This window comes from Panthera pardus, unplaced genomic scaffold (genome assembly GCF_024362965.1).
Source record: "Panthera pardus isolate Hobbes unplaced genomic scaffold, ASM2436296v1 HiC_scaffold_13, whole genome shotgun sequence".
NCBI lineage: Eukaryota > Metazoa > Chordata > Mammalia > Carnivora > Felidae > Panthera > Panthera pardus.
In genome coordinates this window covers 92,348,874-92,375,930 of record NW_026526688.1, presented here as the reverse complement: position 1 = coordinate 92,375,930, position 27,057 = coordinate 92,348,874, and positions in this window count along the sequence as shown.

The window sequence follows — 27,057 nt, the reverse complement described above, 5'->3', positions numbered from 1 at the left end:
TCTTGTCATTTAGTCAAACAGAAATTTTAGAAACAATGCACAAACACACATTTTGGGGCACGTGGCTCAGTCAGTTAAGCATCTGATTCTTAATTTTAACTCAGGTGTTGATCACACAGGTTCCTGAGATTGAGCCCCTTGTCAGACTGCATGCTTAGTGTGGGTCACGCTTGGGGTTCTCTCTCCACTCTCCCTCTGCCCCTTTTCCACTTGCGCTCTCTCTCGCTCTTTCTCTCTCTCCTAAAATAAATAAATAAACTTAAAAACACACACATTTTTAAGTAATGGTGCTGTTAAACATCAGATTAGATGGGCCTGAAAATAGAATTAATAAAATTAAAATGTGAATCAAAGGAAATAAACAAAAGAAAACACAGAGAAATAAATATATGGAAAATACACAATACACAATAAAGTTTTTTTTGAAAAAAAAAAAACTAGACAATTCAAGGTATATATTAGAATTTCTAGGACAGATTTTTTTTTAAATGAGTAGAATCAATTAATGAAAGTCACTGTTCTTCAGATTCAGAAAATTTAAAGAACATTAACACAATAAATAAAAATAAATCCATGTCTGTAAGTTAAGTGTTAAACCACAGTTGACCAGTGAAAGGAAAGAGAAAAATCATAAAGCAGCCATAGGAAAACAAAAGTTTCCTGCAATTGGTAAAATAATTGACTTCTTAAGAGCAACAATGGAAGTCAAAAGAAAATGGTGTAAAACTGTTTTGAAAGGAAACCACTTTAAAGCATAGAAATAAATAGCACTGAGCTATTTTTCATTGAAGACTTTTTATACGAACATAGTGCATGCCAAACATAATCAGTATAAATAATTTTAAACTCCTTAAGTTAGAGATAACAAAACTAAATTACAACAATAGTACAGTGTAAATTGGGAATCTGGTAATTCTAAATTTCTTATTTTATTTTGCTTGCAATGTGAAAAAGTTAACTTCGGATTTAAAATAAGTACACATGCTAAAAATACTGATTACCTTAAACTGGAAGAAGAAAAGCAGAAAGTATATATTTTAAATCAGGAGGAGGAAAATTTAATAATGAAGGGGAGAAAAACTTCAATCAGATCTAAAGACAACTAGAAAGGAATAAAATATAACAAAATAAAATAAAATGAGACAAAGAAAAAAACAAGTAAAATGTAATCTAAGTTTATAATAGCTACAATACATGGAAATGAAAATGGACTGAGTCAAATGCATGCAACTTAAAAACAAAAAACAAAAAACAAAAAACAAAAAACAAAAAAAACCTTGGGGGCCACCAAGGTGGCTCAGTTGGTTTAGTTTTGGACTTCGGCTCAGGTCATGATCTTGGGGTTCCTGAGTTTTAGTCCCAAATCAAACTCACTGCTGTCAGCCTGTCAGCACAGAGTCCTACGCCTATCCTCTCTCCCACTCTCTCTGTCCCTCTCCTGCTTGTGCTGTCTCCAAAATAAAGAAATACTAAAAAAAAAATTCCTTCAGGGGGACCTGGGTGGCTCAGTCAGTTGAGCATCTGACTTCAGGTCAGGTCATGATCTCATGGTTTGTGAGTTCGAGACCCGCATTGTGCTCTGTGCTGACAGCTGGGAGCCTGGAGCCTGTTTCAGATTCTGTGTCTCCCTCTCTCCCTGCCTCTCCTCTGTTAGCATTCCGTGTCTCTCTCTCTCTCTCTCTCAAAAATAAATAAACATGAAAAAAATTTTTTTTAATATCTTAATGTTGCCACATCAGTGGAACATAAAAAACATTTCAGCTGATCACAGCTGCAGTAATAACTAAAAAAAGGAACTGATAAATTTTTAAAATCTTTTATATAATATGATTATTATAATCAATATGTGATTTTAATTTATAAATGATTTAATTTATTTTATTATGTATTGTAATATATTAATACACAAAATATTTTTTATTTATCAGTTCCTTTTCTTTAAACAATTTTTTTAACGTTTTATTTTTATTTTTGAGACAGGGAGAGACAGCATGAATGGGGGAGGGTCAGAGAGAGAGGGAGACACAGAATCTGAAACAGGCTCCAGGCTCTGAGCTGTCAGCACAGAGCCCGACACGGGGCTCGAACTCACGGACTGTGAGATCATGACCTGAGCCGAAGTCGGCCACTTAACCGACTGAGCCACCCAGGCGCCCCTATCAGTTCCTTTTTATATGAATAAAGGTATCAGGGTGAACTTAGAATACAGAGATGTCTAAACAAACAAAATTCATAGAAGGAATCAGTTCACAGATATCAATTGGTGCTTTCGTGAAAGAGGTAGACACTTCTTTATTTTGTGCGTAGGGATCAGAGCAGGCATCAAGACTCTTCAGGGTATGTAACTTCGGCTTCCAAGAAGCAATATGAGGCTGAGTTGAAAACACAAGGGTTATGGAATGAATGTTTGTGCCCCCTGACGCAAATTCATATGTTCAATCCCCAAACCTCAGTATGGCTGTATTCAGAGATGGAAGCCTCTAAAGAAGTAATTAAGGTTAAATTAGGTCACAAGGATGGGGCACTAATCCTATCGAATTGGTGTCCTTTTAGGAAGACATACCAGAGAGCTAAATCCTCCCTTGCTCTCATGAATACACACCAGGGAGAAGCCATCGAGAGAAATCAGCCATTTATAAGCCAGGATGAGAGATATGACCAGAAACCGAATTTGCCAACACCTTGATCAGAAACTTCCGGCCAACTTAAGTATAAGAAAATACATTTTTGTTGTTTAAGCCCCCCAGTCTGTGGTGCTTTGTTATGTACAAGAAAGACATTTATTAGTTAGTAATGCTTATGAAATATATGTAACCAAAGAAGTAAGCGGGATTAGGCAAAGAGAGACTTCGATCATAACACAAATCTGGTAAATTCTTGGCCTGCTCAGTAGACGCTCTGGAGTGAAGATTGCTCATTAGAGGGAGAAATATCCAGACCCTGGTACCAATAGTATGCTCAATCATTTGCTGGGTGTGGTCAGGAAGAACTTGGCCTTGGCCTCAAGCCTGAGGTAGATTCAAAAGACTCTAACAACTGTAGCTGTCAGCTGAACTCCTTGCAGCTAAAAGGCAAGCTCTTTCTTGAAGGGAAATTCAGATAACGCACCTCCATGTAGGCTATTGCCGACGCCTTGTGCTACTCAGATTTGTTTGTCCATACATATTCAGTGAGTAGCCACTGTAACAAAGCAGAGATCCTCCTACTCAAGGAAACTCAATAGTCACATGTTAGTGAAATTCACTTTAGTCCATTGCTGCAGTTGGTCTAGGGCTGCATCTGGAATTCATAGTCTCTCTAAGCTGATTTTGGTGGCTTATCTGGTACTGTAGCTTAATGCCTCATTCTTGTGGTTCTGAGCTTACGGTGATTGTACTATTCTTAAGATATGGTTGCTGCACTTGTCCATTCACAACTAGAATAAAAATGACCAAGAGGCACCCATGTGGATCACCCCACATAATCCCTTCTTTGCCTCTGTGTAGGAGTAACTCTACCCTTTCCTGCTGATTGAAGTGCTATTATCAAGATGATGATTCGGGGCGCTTGGGTGCCTCAGTCAGCTGAGCATCTGACTTCGGCTCAGGTAATGATCTCATGGTTTGTGAGTTCAAGCCCCACATCGGTCTCTGTGCTAAGAGCTCAGAGCCTGGAGCCTGCTTCGGATTCTGTCTCCTACTCTCTCTGCCCCTCCCCCACTCATGTTCTGTCTCTCAAAAATAAATAAATGTAAAAAAAAAAAATTAAAAAAGATGATGTTTCTTCTTTCTTTCTGGTCCCTGGACCTAAAGCTTCAAGGTGTCATTATAGCTTGAAGTTTAATGGGACCATGGCTGTATCGTCTGGCAAGACTGTACCCCCTTTAAAACAAAGACCTCTAAATCTTAAGAGATCAAAGTGATGAAGATAAGAACTCAGATTCTGCCAGTGGATCATCCGGATGATGGTAATTGGGCCTATGTTTACTATAATGTAAGAATTCTCCAGAGAAACAAACTCAACAGTATGTGGATATAGAGAGAAAACAAAATCATTTTAAGGAATGGACTCACATTTGTGGAGGCTTGACAAGTCTGAAATCTGGTGTTAGAAGCTGGCAGACTAAAGGACCAGGAAACAGTTGAAGTTTGAGTCTAAAGACAGTCTGCTTGCGAACCAAGAGTCAATGTTAAATATTAAATCCAAAAGCAGTATTCTAGCAGGATTCTCTCCTATTCCAGGAGGATTAGCCTTGTTATATTCAGGCCTTCAACTGATTAGATGAGAACCATTCACATGTAGAGCAATCTACTTTACTTAAGGTCTACTGATTTAAATGTAAATATCATCCAAAAATATACTTACAGAGCCCCACATTTGGCTCCACAATGGGCGTCAGGCCTGCTTGAGATTCTCTCTCTCCCTCTTTATCTCTGCCCCTCCCCAACTAACACTCTCTCTGTCTAAATAAATAAATAATTAATTAAACACTTTAAAAAAGGGGGGGGGGTGTGACTGGATGGGTCAGTCAGCTAAACATCTGTTCTTGATTTGGACTCAAGTCCATTGTCATGATATTGAGCCTGCTTAAGGCTCTGCACTGAGCATGGAGCCTGCTTGGGATTCTCCTTCTCCCTCTCTCTCTCTCTCTCTCTCTCTCTCTCTGCCCCTGCCCTATTCTATAAATAAATAAATAAATAAATAAACAAATAAATAAATAAAACCTAAAAAAAAACAAAAATATGCTCACAGAAACATTTAGAATAATCAACCAAATATCTGGGCACTGGAGCCCAGCCAAATTGCTTCAGAAAATTAGTTATCACACCTGCTTCTGCCTCTCACTTACCAGAATCATGTATTATTCTTTATTACAAACATAGAATTAAATGGAGGCCTCTGATTCAGCATGCATACTACATCCTGGATGGCACACAGCTTCTGAAATGACATATCAGATGTGCTATAGTAGGCCATCCGATTGGCCAGGCCATCAGCTTCAGTATGGTGCAGAAAGAAATGCAATCAGTTGATCTCATAGTCATTGGTGAGCTTCTATAACTTCTTTGCAGTGAATTGAGTCCCTTTGTCAAATTATAGAATATGTGGGACTTCATGTCTATGGATTTAGCGTGCCATGTACTCCAGATAATGATGCTGGTTAAGGCTCTATGGGTAAGAAGGGCAAACTCATCTCTAGAATAGGTGTCTATTCCAATGAGAACAAATCTCTTAACCCTCCAGAAGGTTCCAAATGTCCCACCATGTAGTTGGTAATGCTAACTAGTTGAGTCTACTTAGTTGTTCCAATCCTTTTCTATGGTGGATACATCCTGGTGGTCATGAATATGAGACACAAAGGTCTGCAAACCCATGCCGACTCTAATAAATTCAGCCATATGTGTCTACTTCATACCACTTTTCTTCCAATTTCTAGGCTTTTTCCTTTAATGATTTGAATAGCCACTCAGGCCATTTGCCACTGCTCATAAGTCCATATAAATTCTTACCTTGAACCAGTATACATTTCACAGTCAGTAGAAGACCAGTCTGGTCCTCACAGCCTGGTCCACTGAAAATATTTTCTCCTGCCACTTTCTTTCAAGGCCAACCTTGACTGACTATAAAGCAGCTGTTGCCGATTTTTGACTTATACCAACATACTGACCCATTCATTCAAATAGAAAGCTCGGTTATGTTTCCTCTCCATCTTCTATGACTCTCCCCACTCCAATATAGCATCCCTTAATATGGTCATAAGACTGAGCTCAGTGAAGGGTGCTATTGCAACCACATGGACGACATAGGAGTATTGGGCACACACCAACAATAAGATGGCTGTTACACATATGTTAATATCAAAGTAAACCATAATAAAGGAGTATTATCAGAGATGAATAAAGACATTTCAAAATAATAAAACAGACGATTCCATAAGAAGATCTAACAGTCTAAATATGTTTGTGCCTAATAACAAAGCATCAGTATATATGAAGAAATAAATTAACCGGAGAAGTAAAATTCCCAATCATATTTGAAGCTTTTAACTGTCCTTATTCAATATATGGTAGAAGCAAGAATAAATAAATAATAGTGAGGATATAAAAGATATAAACAAGACTTGAACCAACTTGAGATAATTTATACATGAAACACTATTTATACAACCTCAGAAAACCTATTATCTTTAACTACATGTGGAACATTCACCAACAGAAACAAAATACTACCTTATTAAGCAATTTTTAATAAAAGTCAGAATCATCTGCCTTAAGTAATAATAATTTGAATGATATAAACAATGAAGTTAGTGGCAAACAATTAAAGCAGTACTCAAGGAACTCTGCCACTTTACATGATACGTTAAAAAAGAAGTAACTGGTTTCTCGAGAAACCAGATCAAGATAAGTGTATTAATCCCAAAAATATTAGAAGGAACAAAATTATAAGTGTGAGGAAAGAAATCAATAGACTAGAAAACAGATATAAAGTAGATCAAATAAATAAATCAAAAAATCAATTTTTGAAACAGTTATAAAATATAACTCTTTAGCAATTTTGACCAAGTAAGTAAAATAGCATAAAACAATTTACCAAATAGTAAAGAAAGGGACACATCAACAAATCCTAAAACAAAACAAAACAAAACAAACAAAACAAAACAAACAAAACAGCACAAAAGGATATTGTAAGCACTACTACACAAATATATTTGATGATCTAAATAAAAAGAACAATGCCTAAAAAAAAAGACACATCAATGGAGTAGAACAGAGCACAATAGACCTTCACTTCTATGGCCACTTAACAAAGGCATCCAAACAATTCATTGGGGGAAGGAACATAGTTTCAATAAATGGTGCTGCACCAATTGGAAATCCAGAATGAAACGCATTAACCTTGACTCCTACCGCTCAATATTCTAAAATTAATTCAAGATAAAACCTAAATATGAAGGTAAACTATGAAGCTTCCAGAAAGAAACACTGCAGAATATAAACATGACCTAGTGTCAGACCAAGATTTCTTAAACAGGAGATGGCAAGTGTGACCAGGAAAAAAATGACAACTTTGACTTTATCAAAATTATTTAAAATCTGCTTATTAAGCACACTACTAAAAAAGTAACAAGGTAAGCCACAGAATGGAAGAAAATTCCTGAAATTCTAATATCTGCAAAAATTTCATATTCAGAATACATAAACTTTAAAAATTAACAAGAAAAAGCAAATGACCCAATTAAAAAAATGAGCAAAAGTTTCTAAAATTCTCTGCTAAAGAAAGTAGAATATTCAATTAGACTATTAGCACATGAAAAATTGTCAAACATTATTATTCCTCAAAACACAAATTAAATCACAGTCAAAAACAACTAGATACTCATACAAATTGGAAAATCAAATCTATTTACAATCCCCGATGAAACTGTCATACATGGTTGGTAGGTATAAAACACTAAAGTCACATTGGCATTATTCATTAAAGAAATATAAAAAAATCACAATGAGACACTATTAGATACCTATTAGAGATCTAAAATTAAAATGTGTAATCATGCCAAGTGTTGTAAGAATGTGGAACAATTGGGAGCACCTGGGCGGCTCAGTCAATTAAATGTCTGACTTCGGATCAGGTCATGATCTCATGGTTTGTGAGTTTGAGCCCTGAATCAGGTTCTGTGCTGAGAGCTCAGAGTATGGAGCCTGCTTCAGATTCTGTCTCCCTCTCTCTCTGCCCCTTCCCCACTGCTTCTCTTCCACTCTCTCTCTCTCTCTCTCTCTCAAAAATAAATAAACATTAAAAAATTTTAAAAAGAATGTGGAACAACTGGAAATTTTACATATTCTTCGGAATCGTTTAGAAAATATTTTTTTAGTTCAACAGTTAAACATACATGTATGATATAACACAGACATACTACTATTATTTATTTACCCGAGTGATCCAGGGAACAAGATTTCAGAGGAGCAAGAGAGAAAGGTATTTGGGCGGGAAGGGTTATAGGTATATTCTCTTTCTTATGGTATGGTTTCATGGCTGTATACATATGACAAAACTTACCAGATTATACACTTTAAATATAAAGTTTAATGTATACAAAAATATATTAATGTTGTTAAACACACATTTAAACTTTTCAGAATTTGCTACTAAAGTTAAAAATACATATACCCAAGAATCCATCAATTCTGCTTCTGGAGATATGAGAACCTATGGCCACAAAAATACATGTACAACAAGGTTTATAGTAGCTTTACTGATCATAGCCAAAACCCAGGAATAGCACTAATGTCCTTTACATGGAAAATGGAACAATGGGCCTAAATTCATACAAAAGAATATTAAGCAGTAGTAAAGAACAAGTTATGGATATGTGTAATAACATTTTGCAATAAAGAAATTTTCTGTTTTTATTTGGTTGGTTGTTACATAATATATACATATATGAAAATTCATATGTAATTATCAAGCTATACATTTAAGATTTTATTTTATCATGTACAAATTATACTTCAATAATACCCAATGTATGTGAATATTTATGCATATATTTATTTATCTCATTGTGTCTGTGTATGTGTATAACTCTTTTTCTATATATATACATAGAATATAAATACATAGAGTTATACATATACATGTATATAAAGAAATATGTGGGGAGAGACAAAAAAGATAGGAAGGGCAATATCAACCAAATTAAAGCTGATATGTATTCAAATAGCCAAAAATAAGAAAGTTTGCTACATAATGGATAGAGGCATAATTCCAAAGGGAAATATATTTGTACATCTAATAGTAATTCAAAACACCAAAAATTAACAAATTAAAATAGAAAAATTAACAATTCCACAAATTTAAGATTATGTTAAAATCAGAAAATTAAAGGACATAAATATACCTAGATTATTAATTTGTAATATATAGAAGATTTTAAGAAAACGTTTCATTCAATGTGTGTGTGTATTTTTTTTTCTGTACTCAATTGGAAAATACACCTATAGTATAGTACATTTGAGAAAATCAGTGAAATGTGATATAAAGCAAATTTCATAGATTCTGCATTACATGTAACATATTTTCTTAGGATTGTGCAAACGTGCAATTATGTTGAAAATGATGATATAAACATTTAAAAATTCCCATCCACTGCCCAATGAAATCAAAAGTGCCAATAATATTTATGAAAACTCATAGAATGAACCTAAATTTAGACATAGAAGGAAATTTACATAATATGCTTATATTAAATATATAAAAGGTTAAAGTTAAAAAATTTGGAAGTGAGAGGGGTGCCTGGGTGGCTCAGTCAGCCGAGCGTCCGAGTTTGACTCAGGTTGTGATCTCATAGTTCATGGGTTCAAGCCCTGCATTGGGCTCTGTGCTGACAGATCGGAGCCTGGAGCCTGCTTCGGATTCTGTGTCCCCCTCTCTCTCTGCCCCTCCCCTGCTTGCAGTCTGTCTCTCTTTGAAAAATAAATAAAACACACTTTAATAATTTGGAAGTTAGGAAAGAAATAAGAAAAAATATAAATGAAGTAGAAATGAGAATAGAATAATTGAGAACACTAACGGAATACAAATGATAAACAATAACATGAATAATATATTTAAATATGATAAATATACAGTAAAGAGGTTCAACAAGACAAAATTGACACATATTTTATTTTCTTAAATGTTTCTTTATTGATTTTGTGAGAGAGAGAATGGGCACGAGCAGGGGAGAGGCAGAGAGGAAGGGTGAGAATCCCAAGTAGGTTCCACACTCATTGCAGAGTACCCAATGTGGGGTTGGATGTCATGACTGTGAGATCGTGACCTGAGCCAAAGTCAGGAATTGGACGCTTCACCAACTGAGCCAGCCGGGTGCCCTGAATCATATTTTAAAACAAATTTGTTCTATCTCTGTGAAAAATGCTGTTGATAGTTTTATAGGGATTGCATTAAATGTGTTGATTGCTTTGGATAGTATAAACATTTTAACAATAATTTGTTATTCTAATTCACGAGTATGGAACAAATATCTTTCCATTTCTTTCTATCACCTACAATTTCTTTATCAGTATTTTATACTTTTCAGGATATAAGTCTTTCACCTCTTATTGGTTTTGGTCTAATTGTAAATGGGATTGATTCCTTAATTTCTCTTTACTTTGTTTCATTATTGGTATATAGAAATGCAATAGGTTTCTATAGGTTGATTTTGTATCCTGCAACTTTGCTGAATTCTTGAGTCGGTTCTGGCAGTTTATTGGTAGTCTTTTGGGTTCTCTATCTACAGAATAATGTCTTCTGCAGATAGTGACAGTTTTACTTCTTCTTTGCCAATTTGGATGAATTTATCAAATGCAACACCCTAAAACCAGATAATCCAATTAAAAATGGGCAGAAGACATGAATAGGCATTTTTCCAAAGAAGACATACAGATGGCTAACAGACATGAAAAGATGCTCAAACATCACTGATCATCAAAGGAATTCAAATCAAAGCTACAGTAAGATATAACTTTGCTCCTGTCAGAATGATGAAAAACAACACAAGAAACAACAGGTTTTGGCAAGGATTTAGAAAAGAGGGAATCCTCTTGAACTGTTGGTGGAAATGCAAAATGGGGCAACCACTGTGGAAAATAGTATGGATTTTCTTCAAAAAGTTAAAAATAGAACTACCCTATGATCCAGCAATTGCACTATTAGGTATTTACTCAAAGAATACAAAAATACTAATTCAAAGGGATATTTGCACTCAGACGTTTATAGCAGCATGGAGGTTTGGCTATCTACAATAGTCAAATTATGGAAACAGCCCTACTATCCATCATCTGATGAATAGATAAGGAATTATATGTACATATATAGGAGTATTACTTACCCATAAAAAAGAATAAAATCTTGCCATTTGCAATGATGTGGATGGACAGTGCATTTGTTGTGATGAGCACTGGGTGCTAATATCACACTGTATGTTAACTAACTGGAATTTAAATTAAAACTTTAAAAATGTGGAAGTAGTTTGTAAACAAAGTGCTATACAAAAAAAAAGTTAACTAAAATTAAAAAATAAAAGAAATTTGATAAATGTATGACAACATTAATAGAAATCCTAAAAACAGCACAGAAATATATGTTTAAAAAATAGGTATAGCTACACATGCTGCATATATTTAAAAAAAAAAACGATAAAATTTTTTTGTTGAAGAAAATTTAAACAGAAAATAATCTGATGAATTATAACTTTCTAAAGCTGACTCAAGAAAAATAAAAGCTTGAATAGCACTAAACAGTAAAAAAAACTGAATCAATAACTTTAATTCTTTTCACATACACAGAAAAAGGCCTAAAAAAGTTTTACAAGTGAGCGAATTCAGGGAATCAGTCAATTCAATCTGCTAATAATATTTGAAAATCAACCTATTCTGACTTAATCGGCACTCGAAATTTTAAAACTTAGTTCTTGGGTCTGTTAGGCAACAGACCTTGTGAGTTACACTCAGAACCAGGTCCTGTGAGTAGATTAGGTTTTCAATGGCACCTCAGCATTTATGAAGTGGGAAACCACTAAGCAGCAGCCCCACCTGAAGGCATTAAAAGAACATAATTTGGATTAACCTTGTCAACTAATATGAAAAAGTAGAACAAAATAAGTGTTTTTCAGTGAGAAAGAGCAGAACTGGGCCTTAAATATCAATAATGTCAACTGATTTTGAATACAGTGCCCTTTCAAAATTCTGCACTAATGTCTTTTGAATTAAGATATCTCAACCAGGGGCACCTGGATGGCTCAGTGGGTTGAGCATCTGACTCTTGATTGCAATTCAAGGTCATGATCTCATGGTTTGTGTTCAAGTTCCAGGTCAGGCTCTGCATTGGCATTGAGGAGCCTGCTTGGGATTCTCTCTCTCCCTCTCTCTCTCTGCCCCAACCTCTTATGCTGTCTCTCTCTTGCTCTCTCAAAAATAAACACAAAAAAATAAACCTCAACCATATTTAATCTGATCTTTTTGCTGAGAGAAAACTAACAGAAACCTCATATTTATCCCAACAGAGAAAGAAATACATGATTGATAAATTATAACTCCAGACCCATTCTCAACACCCAACACACAGGAGAGTCAACTCCATTTTTCAGCAAATAAATTGGGAAATTGCATGCTATGATACCACTTATAAACCTCAAACATCAAAATGCTACATTATTGGAGGGAAAAACACCACAAATGTTTACTACCACAAAAACTGTGTAAAATGATTTTAAAACTAAGTAAAATATTTTTGGGGTCTCATTCTTTCACATCTTAAGTAGGAACTTTCAGTTAACTCACATAGCAGAAGCCAAGTGTCCAGGAGGCTATGTGACTAAAATGACACAAAATAAAACACATGAAATTATACATTTTCATATCTAAAATGAGAACATATATAATTTTAATAAGTATTCCCTCACATTTTTTCAGTGTGATTAATATAGCTATAGCTTAGAATCAATGGCACATTTCTAATTTATGTTAAGAACATCCTATTTAATTATGATCTTTAAACTATAAATAATCCAAGAAATGCATATTACACACATGTTTTTTTATAGCACTGCTTAAATGTAAAAGGAGGATTTTCATTTATTCATATTTAAATATTCATTTCTATCTCCTGTAGAACAAGTAGGTGTGAAAAGAAACTACAAATAGTATTAAAATTTAATTGTGCATTGTTATTGATGGTGAATATTATGGAAATTGTTTTTACATAGAAGTAAATTATTGAAGAATTTAATAAAGAAAAATAACCTTATTTTAAAAAGTTGACATGTTGAAGATGCTTAACATACTTGCCTAGGAACTAAATGAATATGTTTTCTCATTTCAGATAATTAACAGGCATGTATACTCATCTTCCAGTTGTAATTTGACAGCTATTTTTTAACGTGAAAATATTCTTTCTAAATAGATAAAAATGTTTTTAAGTAGTTAATGTAATGACTTAAAAAGCTAATTATTGCATAATGTGTTTAAGTTATGATCTGAGTTTAAATGACAACATAAATTAAACACACACACACACACACACACACACACACACGCACACACTGCTATAGCCAAACTTTTAGCTTTCCTTTCATTTCAAAGTTTGGTATTCTATTATAACAATAATCAGTATCACAACAAAAACAGCAGCATTTAATGGCACTATTAACTCAAAAACCTAAAACAGCAACTACATTAATTATATTCATTATACTTAATTGAACATAATCATGTAACCTAACAATTTCTTGTACACTAATTAATAAAACAGCATGTCTTCAAGTTCAGCAATATATAAAAATAGTCTTTCTTTTTAAGTAGATCATTTTTGGTAAAACGTGTATGTCACAATTTAGTCTATGGAAGATGCTGAATTACATTTAATTTTAATATAGTTTTAGTGTACCTTAATTTCATATTCTTACTGACAATGACATAAGAATATAGTGCCAGATTTTTTTTTTTTTAAGAAAGCAAAGTTTTCCAATAATCCTTCTAGGACTTTTACTGTTCTTGTCAGCAAGTGATTTTGGAGAAGTTGTACACTTGATAGTTTTATTACAACTGTCATTTCCTTCATCAAATGCCCTACCCAAACCTTTTCACCCTCACTCTACGTACATGATTTTGTGTTGTATGTAAGAAAATATTTATTGCAACTTTGTTTCTATGAATGAAAAGCTATATGCTCATACTATTTTATTTATTTATTATTTATTTATTTATTTATTTATTTATTTTTATTTTTTTCTTTTTAGAGAAAGAGTGCAAAGGAGGAAGGGGCAGAGAGAGAGAGAAAGATCATCCCAAACAGATTGTGTGCTATGAGTGCAGAGCCTGATGTGGAGCCCCATCTCACAAACCATTAGATCATGTCCTGAGTTGAAATCAAGAGTCAGACGTTCAACTCACTGAGCCACCCGTGTGTCCCCATATTATAATGTTATTACACCTCTCTGAATAGAAAAGGTGTTCCTTCTTTTCCAAGATTTCTGTCTCCAGTGACGCAACTGCTGACCAGGTTAATGATGACTGACATTGGGGCGCCTGGGTGGCTCAGTCGGTTAAGCGTCCGACTTCAGCTCAGGTCACCATCTCGTGGTCCGTGGGTTCGAGCCCCGTGTCGGGCTCTGGGCTGATGGCTCAGAGCCTGGAGCCTGCTTCCGATTCTGTGTCTCCCTCTCTCTGCCCCTCCCCCGTTCATGCTCGGTCTCTCTCTGTCTCAAAAATAAATAAAAAACAATTAAAAAAATTAAAAAAAAATGATGACTGACATTATTATTATCACTCACTGAGACTTCTCTATTCCCTTTGTATCTACAACTGACTATAGTTTCCATCCTAAACTCCCTCTTCCTGCTTCCCCTCCCTACAACTTCCCAACTTCTCCTTTATGAGATCTTTTCCATATTCAGCATCAACTTTACCCACCACCATTTACTGGCCCCCTTGATGCCTCCTTCCTTTCCATCATATCATTTTCCCCTTAGTTCTTGTATTATATTTCATTTAAATTCATAGATTAAAAAAACTATATGTAAAATCTCCCCCAAATGGTATCTATAATTTTTCCTCCCACTATACAAACCACATATGTTAATGATGATATAAGACAGCTTCCAAATTCCAAGTAACCTTTAGCACTATGTAATCTATAATTTTCAGATAAACTCAGTATTTTGTATTAATAACCCTCTTTACTGGGAAAGAATGTTGAGAATCAAAGAATTTAACTTTTTTAACTTTTCACAGTTTGTAAACTGCAGAGCCATGATTAAAATCTTAGTCTGATTACAAATACATGTTTTTCCTACCAAGACAGGCTGCTTCTCCATATTGAAATGTCTTAGATGTTCAGTACACAACTCAAACCCAATTTTGAAACAATTCCATCATCTCTATATGTCTACTTTCATGCTGTCTCTTTCACAGAAATGGTACTGCATTTCAAACCAATCATTCAAGCCAAAAATCAGTGAACCACATAAACTTCTTTATACATAATCTGCACAGAATTCTCATGGATTCTATTTGTTTAATATTTATTTTTTCAAATATGTTTTTTTTCTATTGAAAAGACAACCACTGATAATGCTTCATGTTAAGCCCTTTTCCTTTCTGGCCAGAAGCAGCCCAAAGACTAGTGTCTTTCTTCTTTACAATCCATTTTCCACATAAGAGTGAAAGTGATTTCTTTTCTTTTTTTTTTTTTTTATCCTAAGTCAAATCTGGATAACCTGTCTGCTTGAAACAATCCATTGCAATTGCAATCAAAACTAAATTTCTTAAGATAGTCTATAAAGCACTAAATGCAGTGGTCCTTAAACACTTCTCAACTTGTACTCTCCCCCCTAACTCTCTGCATTCCAGCCTGCTTACTCTCTCTGTCTAATCTTCTAGTGCAAACAGCAGCTTCAGGGTTTTCTACTTGACTTAAGATGTTCACTTCATTAACTCCTTTTTTACACTTAGCTCACAAATTACGTATTTGCCCAGTCTAAACTAGATAGCCTCTTCCTCTAGTCATTTTCTATTAAAATGCCCTAATTTTCTTCAAAGCATTTTTTTTCTGTATAAAAATAATGATTATATATTTGTTTCCTTGTTTATTGTTTCCTCCCAGGAGAAGGTAAGGCTTATGAGAACCGGAATCTTATTCAGTGATATTTTGAATTACTAAAACCGTATCGGTAGCAGCACTATCATTGTAAGGCTGAATTTTATTTTATTTTATTTTATTTTATTTTATTTTATTTTATTTTATTTTAAAAAATGTTTTTAACGTTTATTTATTTTTGAGACAGAGAGAGACAGAGCAGGAACAGGGGAGGGTCAGAGAGAGGGAGACACAGAATCTGAAACAGGCTCCAGGCTCTGAGCTGTCAGCACAGAGCCCCACGCGGGGCTCGAACGCACGGACCACGAGATCATGACCTGAGCCGAAGTCAGCCGCTCAACCGACTGAGCCACCCAGGCGCCCCTTTATTTTATTATTTTTAAGTTATTTATTTTGAGAGAGAGAGAAGGTGCACACATGAGCAGGGAAGGGGCAAGAGTCAGAGGGAGGGAGAGAAAATCCCAAGCAGGTTCCATACTGCCCGTGCAGAGTCTGACACGATGCTTGCGCTCATGAACTATGAGATCATGACATGAGCTAAAATCAAGAATCAGATGCTCAACCAGCTGGGTCATCCGGGTGCCGCACTAAGGCAGAATCTTAAAAATAAGATCCATTTGTGATTAGATAACTTAAGGAATTAATTATTTGTAATTTCTACATGGCACTTTATTGAAGTATGTCTTTTACTTCAGCCCTCAAAGCACATGTTACTTCTGGAATATAAAATAAAAGTTAAGACATACACGGATCCTTCCATATCCAGGAATATGGCTGGATGGTTGCTCTGTGTATTGTGTTCAATAAAATAGAATAGGTATTAGGGCCACCTGTTCCACTGAAAACCACTAAAAATTAATTGAAGAGATGGTAAAATAAAATTTCTGCCCGAAGTGCAAAAGAAGGCAAAACCCAAAGAATTAATTACTCTTGCAGTTACTTCTGCCATGAGAGCGTTTCCTAACCCCAGGAACTTGGAACATCAGATTTTTCTGCATAGGCATCACAATACCAGAAACCACATGCAGAATGTGTTCCACATGGGCTATGGAGTAGAGATATATTCACCATAAATGTGGGGTCCCAAAGGCTATCCCTCCATACAATAAACCCCATTAAGCTGCTCCACCTCTCATTGCCAGAAGCCTGCCAGGAATTGCCTGACATACAGCAGATCTGTAGCAGGAAGGAGGAAGCTCCATAGAAGTTGTAACCAACAGCTTATAAGCAGCTTATCATTCATTATTTTATCATATACTACTTCATATTAACTTGATCTTTGTAAAAAAATAGTAACTAAGGTTCATCAAGCACTTGTGGTTACCCCTCATTTTATAGACGGAAAATGAAAAGCAAGATAGGATTAAGTATTTTGTTCAATGTCACCAACCTAACAAATGGCACAGTTAAAACTACCCAAGGTAGAAATCTTTCTAAGCTATTAAAGTGCCTCCCTGTTTCTAGTTGCTACACCAAATATCACTTGAAAATTTTGATTGCAAAATTCATAACTCAAAAAGATGTGTTCCTACACTCAACTGAAAATTTTGATTGCCAAAATCGTAACTCAAGAGGTTGTATGCCTGCGCACTTCAAATATTATGGAATTAAAATGTCATGGTGTGTATATTGTATGAGTTGTGTATGAGTTTAAGTTTCCTATGGCAAGTTTCTGCTGCTAAATTCAAATGTTTATACATTCCATAGACAATATTTACAAGGTAATTTTTTTTAACTAAGATAGTTGAATAAATAAAAAGTTAAAAATAGAGGACACAATAAATTCCCTATAGCTCTTCCATTTTATAGATTGTCTATAATAACATATGTATAGATGTATACATACATGTATATATAAGATTTGCTGAGTTTCTTTGGGATACTAACTTTAAGTATCTCATTCTTACACTCTTGTCCATTTATTTTTAAAATAAAATCTTAAATCTATGTTAAAAGGACTTAGAATATCATGGAAACATTACAGTGTTAACATCTTCTTAAAAAGGAGGGAAGGTTGTTCTGTTAGATGCAAAGGCTAAATAATGATACCACTCCTACCTACTAACCAGCTAAAGGTACGTCCAAAATCAAAGGTGAGTAAAAAGAGTTTGGAATGTAATGGAATTAGCAATGGGAAATAAAACTAGTTAAGAAAGCTTGCTGTTGATAAAGTAATAATAACAATTCTGATCTTTAATTATGGGTTAGTTTAGATACAACAACAAGTAAAACAGGATGGAGCCCCTGGATGGTTCAGTTGGTTAAGCAACTGGCTCTTGATCAGCTCAGATCATGATCTCAGGGTTCGTGAGTCTGAACCCTGCAGCAGCCTCCACGCTGACTGCGGAGCCTGCTTGGGATTGTCTCTCTCTCACCCCACCCCCACCCCCAATTGCTCATGCTTTCTTCCTCTCTTAAAATAATATATTATAATGACTTATTATAGTATATTTCTGATAATAAATACAACCAATACTACAAGAGAATTTGTAATATTAAGTTTACTGATTTACTTTATTTGTAAATGCATACTGCTCATTTACTATGTCCCAAGCACTGAGCTCGTTGCCTTGGATACAATGTAAAAAGGAAAGGCAAGATTCCTTGGGTAATCCATAGTCAAGTAAGGAAGACAGACTTTGAGCTTGTGGCAGGTGCTCTGATAGGGAAGTACATGAAACCAAGCAACAGACATTCTTAACCAGTCTATGACTCCAAGAAAGAGTCCTAAAAGGTAATATATAAGTCATAATCTGAAGAATGAATAACAGGTACTGAAGAGAGACTGCTGAAAGGAACAATATATGGGAAATCTCCAAGTAAAATATCAACACACTTGTTCCAAGTAATACAAGAAAAGTTTAGCATGTGTGGAGTACAATTTAATAGGGAAAGAAATTGGGGTGCCTGGGTGGCTCAGTTGGTTGGGCGTCCAACTTCAGCTCAGGTCATGATCTCACAGTCTGTGAGTTCGAGCCCCATGTCAGGCTCTGTGCTGACAGCTCAGAGCCTGGAGCCTGCTTCAGATTCTGTGTCTCCCTCTCTCTCTGCCCCTCCCCTGCTCATGCTCTGTTTCTGTCTCAAAAATAAATAAAAACATCAAAAATAAATAAATAAATAAATAAATAAAAGGGGAAGAAATCAAACTGGACAAGGAGTCTTAGTCCAGATGATGTAGGACTTGGCAGATCATATTAATGTTTTACAGTGTTATGCTAAGCATAATTAAAAGTCTTTGAATCATTTTGATTCAAGAAGAAGAATATAATCAGTTTGTATTTTCCAAAGATCACTTGAGTTTAGTGCCCTAAGTCACCTGGACGGTAGATACATTACAGACATATGACTAGTTATAAAGCTACCATAATGGTTAAGATATGGATACATTGGGGCGCCTGGGTGGCTCAGTCGGGTAAGCAACCGACTTCGGCTCAGGTCATGATCTCGCAGTCCATGAGTTTGAGCCCCGCGTCGGGCTCTGTGCTGACAGCTCAGAGCCTGGCGCCTGTTTCAGATTCTGTGACTCTCTCTCTCTCTGACCCTCCCCCGTTCATGCTCGGTCTCTCCCTGTCTCAAAAATAAATAAATGTTTAAAAAAATTAAAAAAAAATAAATAAATGTTAAAAAAATTAAGATATGGATACATTAAAAAATGGAACAGCATCAGGGATATTCTAGAGCAAGAATGAATCAGATTTGGAGGCCAATTGGAGGTACAATTGAAAGGGGCAGAACGAAACCAACTCAGACTATAAATCAGGGGATTAGCTTTGGATAAGGAATGATTCCTCTTCCATTATAAATAAAAGGTGACGGAAGTGTTACAGATAGAAATTTAGGTCTATTGGAAGTAAGTTTAATGAATTTGTTTTTTCGGGGAAATAGGGGGAGGGCAAAGTGAGGTATAAAGAGACAATATAAAGAAGTGTCGTTGACATAAATAATATTGGATTCTTGGGTGGTGTTAAAGACAAACTATGAGTCTATAGTGGTGTGAGTCTAACCAACTGAGAGATTTTTTCCAGTGGATTAGGTTATGGTCTTAACCAGGCTGGTAGAACCAGAGTAAGAGACTACAGTAATGGAGTAATGTGATCTACTGCCCTGGTTTTGCTGGGACTGTCCTTGTGTTAGCACTGAAAGTCCTGTGTTCACACAAACCTCTTAGTTCAAAGTAAGCTGTGATGGTTGGTCACTCTTAGTGTTAGAAAAATCTATCATAACAAGGTGGCAAGTGCTAGATAAAACCAGAGACACATGACGCACTTGGGGATCCAGCATGGTAAAGGGGAAAAAATTAGGAGATTATAAATAGAGAGAAAGTTGTTACGAAAAGTTTTGTTGAAAGAAGAATGTCTGAATGTATTCACCCACTAGTCTTACATTTGCAGGTGCTAAATCCTAGGGTGTAGGTAACTGAAAGGGGTTATGGGTAATAAACTGTTATTGGTAAGTCAAGAAATTGAGAATCCATACTTTTGGGTGGGTTGACAAGATCAATATATTAATACTACAACCTACAGGGCAACATTTTCAGTAAAATAGTAGATACTGTTGGTACACTGGGATAGAGGCATTTTATTCCCATGGCATGGGACTTAAATGAGCAAAGGATTTTAAAAAATACATCAAAGAGGAGCATCTGGATGACTCAGTCAGTTGAGCATCCGACTTTGGCTCAGGTCATGATCTCACGGTTTGTGAGTTCAAGTCCCGTATCCGGCTTGCTGCTATCGGTGCAGAGCCCGCTTTGGATCCACTGTCCCCCTCTCTCTCTCTGCCCCTCCCCTGCGCACACACTCTCTCTCAAAAGTGGATAAATATTTTAAAAATTCATCAAAGATAAGCAGCATGGAAGATACTGAAGAACTGACGACAGCATTTACCATACCTTGTGCATGGTACCCAAAGTATGGAAGAACAAACTCCACCTGGAAGGGAGGCAGAGAGGTAATTTCCTCAGCAGAGTTTTAGGTTGTGTTAAATAAGAAGTATGAGATATGTTGGTTGAAGAGACTGAACAGATAAGAGCCTTCATTAATCCTGAAGAGTGAGTTCTAGAAGCAAATAAAAACGCTATCCAACTTTGTAAGCAGACCATGAATTTCTCCTTAGCATTTTTACCGCAATTACTAGTGGGCACTAAATTTTATCAGTATAATATCAATATAACCTCCAGACCTCATTTTCAATTTTTCAGTATTTCATAGTGCCTATCCCAGTGAAACTTTTGACCAACTATAAAGCATGATTTGCAGGTGCTACATAAACCATTTAATTATATCCGTGTAAATATAACCTATACTCAGGGTATAAATACCTTCTGCTTGTTCTATTCCCTCTTTATTTAATAAATTAAATAAAACCTGTGATATGTTTATTTTATATCTTTATGAGAGTCATGATTTTATTATGCTCTTAACATTTCTCTTTTAACTCTATAGCATGGACATTTTAAATACAGTTTAATATTCTACAAGGCTTCTACTGGTGTGGGTGTTTCTCCATCTTAAACTGCAATAATACGAAAACACAGCTGCTAATATTTACCTAATACCACTGTAATTATTACTGTGATTAAACAAAGACATACACAGGCGCGCGCGTGCGCGCACACACACACACACACACACACACACACACACTCAAAAAACTGATTTGACCTGCTTTAAAAAAAAGAAAAACAATGAATGATTTTTATTCTGTAGACTTTTATGTGTAAGGGGTGAGGTGATTCTATAGATCCACCTTTGGCTATTGATATTTTATACACAGAAAACCTAACCAGAGCAAACTCTTTTCCAAAGGTATCACATGAGATGATTGTTCACAGTGAAGACAGCTTAAGGTAAAAACCATGAGGCGGTGAAGTGAATTTCACGTATTTTGTTTTTGTGCAGCACCTACTGATTACCTCCTATCCCCAAGCATATGCCTTTTCCTTTCCCATTTTCTTTTCTTATTTGAGAGGTTTATTTTTCTTATCAAACACTTTTTAATAACAAAAAAAAAAAAACCCTACATTTTGGTTTGTTTTTCAAATAAAAATTAAATTCCATGCCAAACCTTATATGAGATACTATATGACAAAGTCTGTTTCTATGATGAAGTACAACAAATTATAAAATGTAGGATTGTCACAAGTAGATGAGAAAATTGACAGAAGAATGCTAAGGGACACAAGCAAAGTGGAATATTTAGTTTCAACGAACCACACACAAAGCAGCTTCCTGACTAGAGGTGCAAGTTTCTCTGGCTTTCAAGCCTTCACAAATTCTGTCAAAATCCCAACTCTTCTGGTGTAATTTGTTTTATCTTAACCTCAGCACATTCCTGGGTGTTTACTGTAAAGTTGAGTACATCGAAGCTGACCTTTTTTCTTTGCCACCCAGGTTTTAGACCTGCCTGAAAGGATCTTACTGCTGAAATTAAAAACACAGCACTTTCGAGGCACCTGAGTGGTTCAGTGAGTTAAGTGACTTGATTTCTGCTCAGGACATGATCTCATGCTTCATGAGATTGAGCCCCACATGGGTACTTGTGCTGATAGCGTGGAGCCTGTTTGGAATTCTCTCTCTCCCTCTCTCTGCCCCTTTCCCAGCTCTCTCTCTCTCTCTCTCTCTCTCTCTCTATCAAAATGAATAAATGTTTAAAAATTGTAGCGTTGATGATTAAAGAATGAGGATATATTCATCTAATGAGATTTGGTAAAATAAGCACTAGATATAGAATATGCTAGAGACTGTGCTTTCAGTTAAACAACAAGAAATGCTAAAAAGCTTTGAGCTTGTATTTTGTCATTGAGTGTAAGAATAAGATACAAAGGTGAATTTTGATGGTGACATTCCAATTTTAAATACTTTTTCAAGTTTCTACTAATTTAACAATTTTTAAATTTGCTGTATAAAATGTTGAACTGGATCATAATCTTACTTTCAAATAATATGTTCCTTTAAAAAAGAAATCTTTAGGAGTTTTATGTTTTTCTAATCAGCAAACAAATATTCTAACAAAAAATAGTTAATGTTAAGTTTAATGATGCAGTGTATCTACCTTGTAGCCTTATTCTAAATTGCATATTATAAAATTCATTTGCACCATTTGTCCAACATATTCTAAAAAGTTTTCAATGTCTTTATGAGTTTTAGAATTATCATTACAAAGATTGTCTAGAAACGATACTCTGTCATTGTCATATTCACTAAAAGAAATTCTTTTTTTTTTAATTTATTTATTTTGAGAGAAGAGAAAGAAAGCATGAGCTGGGGAGGGGCAGAGAGAGATGAAGACAGAATCCCAAGCAGGCTCCTTGCTGTTAGCACACAGCCAGATGCAGGGCTGGATCTCAGGAACCCTGAGATCATAACCTGAGCCAAGATCGAGGGTCAGTCACTTAACCAACTGAGCCAACCAGGTGCCCCAACTACTAAAAGCAATTCTAATTCAAAAATGTTTCGTGAACTTCTACATGCAAAGCTCTGTGAAAGACACAGGGCCAACAAAGAATAAAAAGTAGATAAATTCTAGTTTCTGAATATTTGGAGTTTATATTCCAGAAAAAGGGAATATACATAAATAAACAAAATTATTATAAATACTGTAACAAAGGTACTTATGAGTTAATAGTTAGGAGTAGGGATTGGATGGTAGAAATACAGACATTAGAGAACTGAGCTTAAGCCATAAATAAGAATCAAGTCCTGAAAAGCACAACTAGTAAAGCAGAAACAAAGGAGTAAAGATAAGAGAATATAAGTAATAAACTTGAAATAATAAAATGTATTAGCTTCCTAGGGTTGCCATCAAAAATGCCACCAATGGAGTGTCTTCAAACAGTTCTGGAGTCTGGAAGTCTAAAATCAGGGTATTGACACTGGCGTTTTGAGCGCCCTTAGACAGAAGCTATTCCATGCTTCTAGTAACAGCCAGCAATCTTTGGCATTCCTTACACTCTACGTGCATCACTCCAATCTCTGCCTCAATCTTCACATGACATTACCCCTGTATCTCTACATCTTTACATGGTCATCTTCTTATAAGGATACCAGTCATCCCTACACCAATATGTCCTCATCTTAAGTAATTACGTCTGCAACAACTCTATTTCCAAATAAGGTCCAGTTCTGAGGTGCTGAGTGAGGGTTAGGACTTCAATATACCTTTCTGGGAGACCACAATTCAACCTACGATTAAGAGCTAATAATATTAAGTACTAAGAAGCCATTTTATATTCATTAAGCATTTTGCACTCACAGTATCACTGTGTAATAGTTACTATCATAATTTTGATTTCACTGAAGTAATTTCACCAAAGTCAGAGAAAGTTAAGTGACGGAGTCAGCCCTCAAATACCACAGCTAATTTAAAAGCCCATCTTTTTTGGTCATTAAGCAATTAAGCCATCTAAGCCATTATTTGATCACTATGTTATCTTGCCTCCTAAAGAGTCCAATGTAATTGGTTCTATGGCATATGATTGAAAAGGAGTAGGGAAATGAAAGAATAAAATATCTGAAATGGGTGGAATTCATACTTTACTTGGAAACAACTGAAAATGGTGGTTTTCTTAAGGATGAGTTTATAATTAGATCAATGTTTCGACAAAAAATGGTGGAAATGTGAGTCACAGCAATTTGAGGCAGATACCAGAGGAAAGCAATAGTTTAGAGGCTGATGTAATAATATGTAAGAATGCATGGATGCCTGGACTTTGGGACTGGAAGGTGTTAGCTTAAAAATGAAGAGAAACAAAATCAAGAAAAAATGGAACTTGAGTATAATTACATGTGAGGCTAAGAAACATGAATGATTTAAAGAGGACACTATGATCTCCAACATGTATAATTCAAACAATGCTACTGTACCATTAACTAAGACTAAGGGTGAGAAAATGATCACTTTACTCATTTAATCTAATTTATATAAATTATAGGTTAAGAGTTCATTTGTCTCATTGTTCTCTGTTGTTTGCTTTGTGTGTCTATTATTTGAGTAAGTTTAGTAAGAGACTGTATCACATTTTTTAAATTAATTAATTAATTTATTTATTTTTATTTATTTATTAATGTTTATTTTTGAGACAGAAAGAGACAGCATGAGTAGGGGAGGGGTAGTGAGAGCAAAAGAGACACAGCATCTGAAATAGACTCCAGGCCCTGAGCCATAGGCACAGAGCCTGACGCAGGGCTCTAAGTCAGGAATGGCGAGATCATGACCTGAGCCACTGAGCCACCCAGGTGCCCCTCCATCACATTTTATATACAAAAGCTCTGGGGTCTCAAAGGCATGGATCTCAGCAAATCTGCCACTTACCAGTGGACCTGCCAGCAAAAACACACAGTAAGAAAGGCAAAGCATAGATTATATTAGATATGTTAACATATCAGATTGAAATATACATATTGTAGCCTAGTTTGGAAATGGATTTTTGATTAATTTTTGTGTCATTTCATTAGAGGTCTTATTCTTAGAATATATGCCATCAACGGACTTAGGATACCGAGTTCTCATGGTAGGGTGTACAAGTTTCCAAGGTGCATATCTTTCTTCTGTTTAATTACATATCTCTTGTGTAGTCTTTTCTTTATAGATGTCATGTTTGTTTGCTACTGGTTTTGCGTAAGTTTGCACAACAGGCAAGTTTCTAAAATGAGGGACACAGCAGAAGTTTGTGCCCATTATTCAGACTCCTGTAGGTGGGCTTTTATCTTCTGTCAGTACTTATTGACAAATAATACACTGGTTAGGAGACGAACGCTAATTTTCTTCACAATAGCTGGTTGATAACAAATTTTGTTTCAGTGTTTTGCTGTCATCTTTTGCTCATGTAATAAAACAATTAGAATTTTTTTCAATAATGTTTAAATTGTATGCGAAGACAGCACATTGTTATCTTTTCATATTTTGAAAGATGAACCTTCAAGGTATATGGTGGCAATTTGATATTTTTATACATTGCAAAATTATCCCTAAGGTAAGTCTAGTTACCACCATCTATCACCATACAAATATGGAATCACCATGACATACACCTGGAACTTACAAGGATGTCGTATGTCAGTTACACTTCAATCAAATAAAGTGTGTTAAAAGAAAAAAAAAAGATACATGGTAGCTTGAAATAATAAACCTTTGCATATTGAAAGTACCTATCTTTCACGGAATTCTTGGTTTCACCATGCAGTTGGTATGCACCTCCAATGGGCTGTTAGGCATTTTTGATTAATAATAGATCAAACTGAGTAATTTATAGTGAAGAAAACTTTGATAATACTTTGCTGACTACACAGCCTCAAAGATCTCTAATACGTTATTTTAAGAAAGAAGAGGATGTTACAGTCGATTGGTTGTCAACTTAGATGCGCATAAGAATCATCGGAGGTTATTTCTGAAAAATACTGAAGCAATGGATCTACCTGAAAACATTCTCATTTAATCAAATGTTGATGGACTGAAGATGTGAATTTTAAAACGTATTTTGATATACAGCCAGTAGTGCAAACCAGAGGGTGGAGAATTCAATCTCTGTGTGCTAAATATATCCATTGAGATCGGTTTCTTTGGCCCTGAGTTCAAAACTAAAGGATCCCCCCACCTCCAGCAGCATGCTTTAGTTTTGATAAACAACAGTAATGATGAACAAAATTGAAATTGCTTATTAACATATCACTGCCGAACTTTGTTGTTTTTCTCTTGATGAGCATAACTGAGTTTTTGAAGCTGAAAAAAGCCTGCAATTAACCCTATTATTTACAGCCACTGTGACTTGCCCGCAGAGTCTAACACTTGCTGGGTCAAATGGTGTCTGAAGAAATATTTGTCATTTATTTTCTCTGCTTGATCTCTTTATGTTGAACAAATGTGCCCAATTGAAATAAAATATGACGTGCCCTGACTGATGAATCATGTTACGATGCATTCCATGTAGCTCATCTTTTTGATAAAGTTGCAAAATATTTTTCTCAATTTTAGAGCTTTAGAAATTAAAAGTTAAATTATTTTCTCTGAACATTAATGCATTAAAGCAGTTAATGCATATACCTATACCCCTGAAATTATGTATTTGTTTTTAAATAATAGCATGCTGTTTACTTCAATTGATTTCTAATTTACATGTAATTCCCAGAGCTGTGTAAATGTTGTATCAAGGACAAATACCAGAGAATCTTCTAATTCCCCTATAGTAATCATGCAAAGCAACTGTGAGGTATCTGATTGGCTGCTTTCTTTAGGATGAGGTGATGCTAGCTATACTTATGAGCCAATTTTATACCATTCTATAATGTACTTTAAGAAAGTAGTAGAAGTAAGGCTATTGCCAATGACTTTATTTTTATTTCAAAAAGAGCAAAAGATCTCAGACTTATGAAAATGCTTAGTTTTAAATATTTATTTGAAAATTTATACTTTGCAATGAAAATGCTGTGCAACTTAATC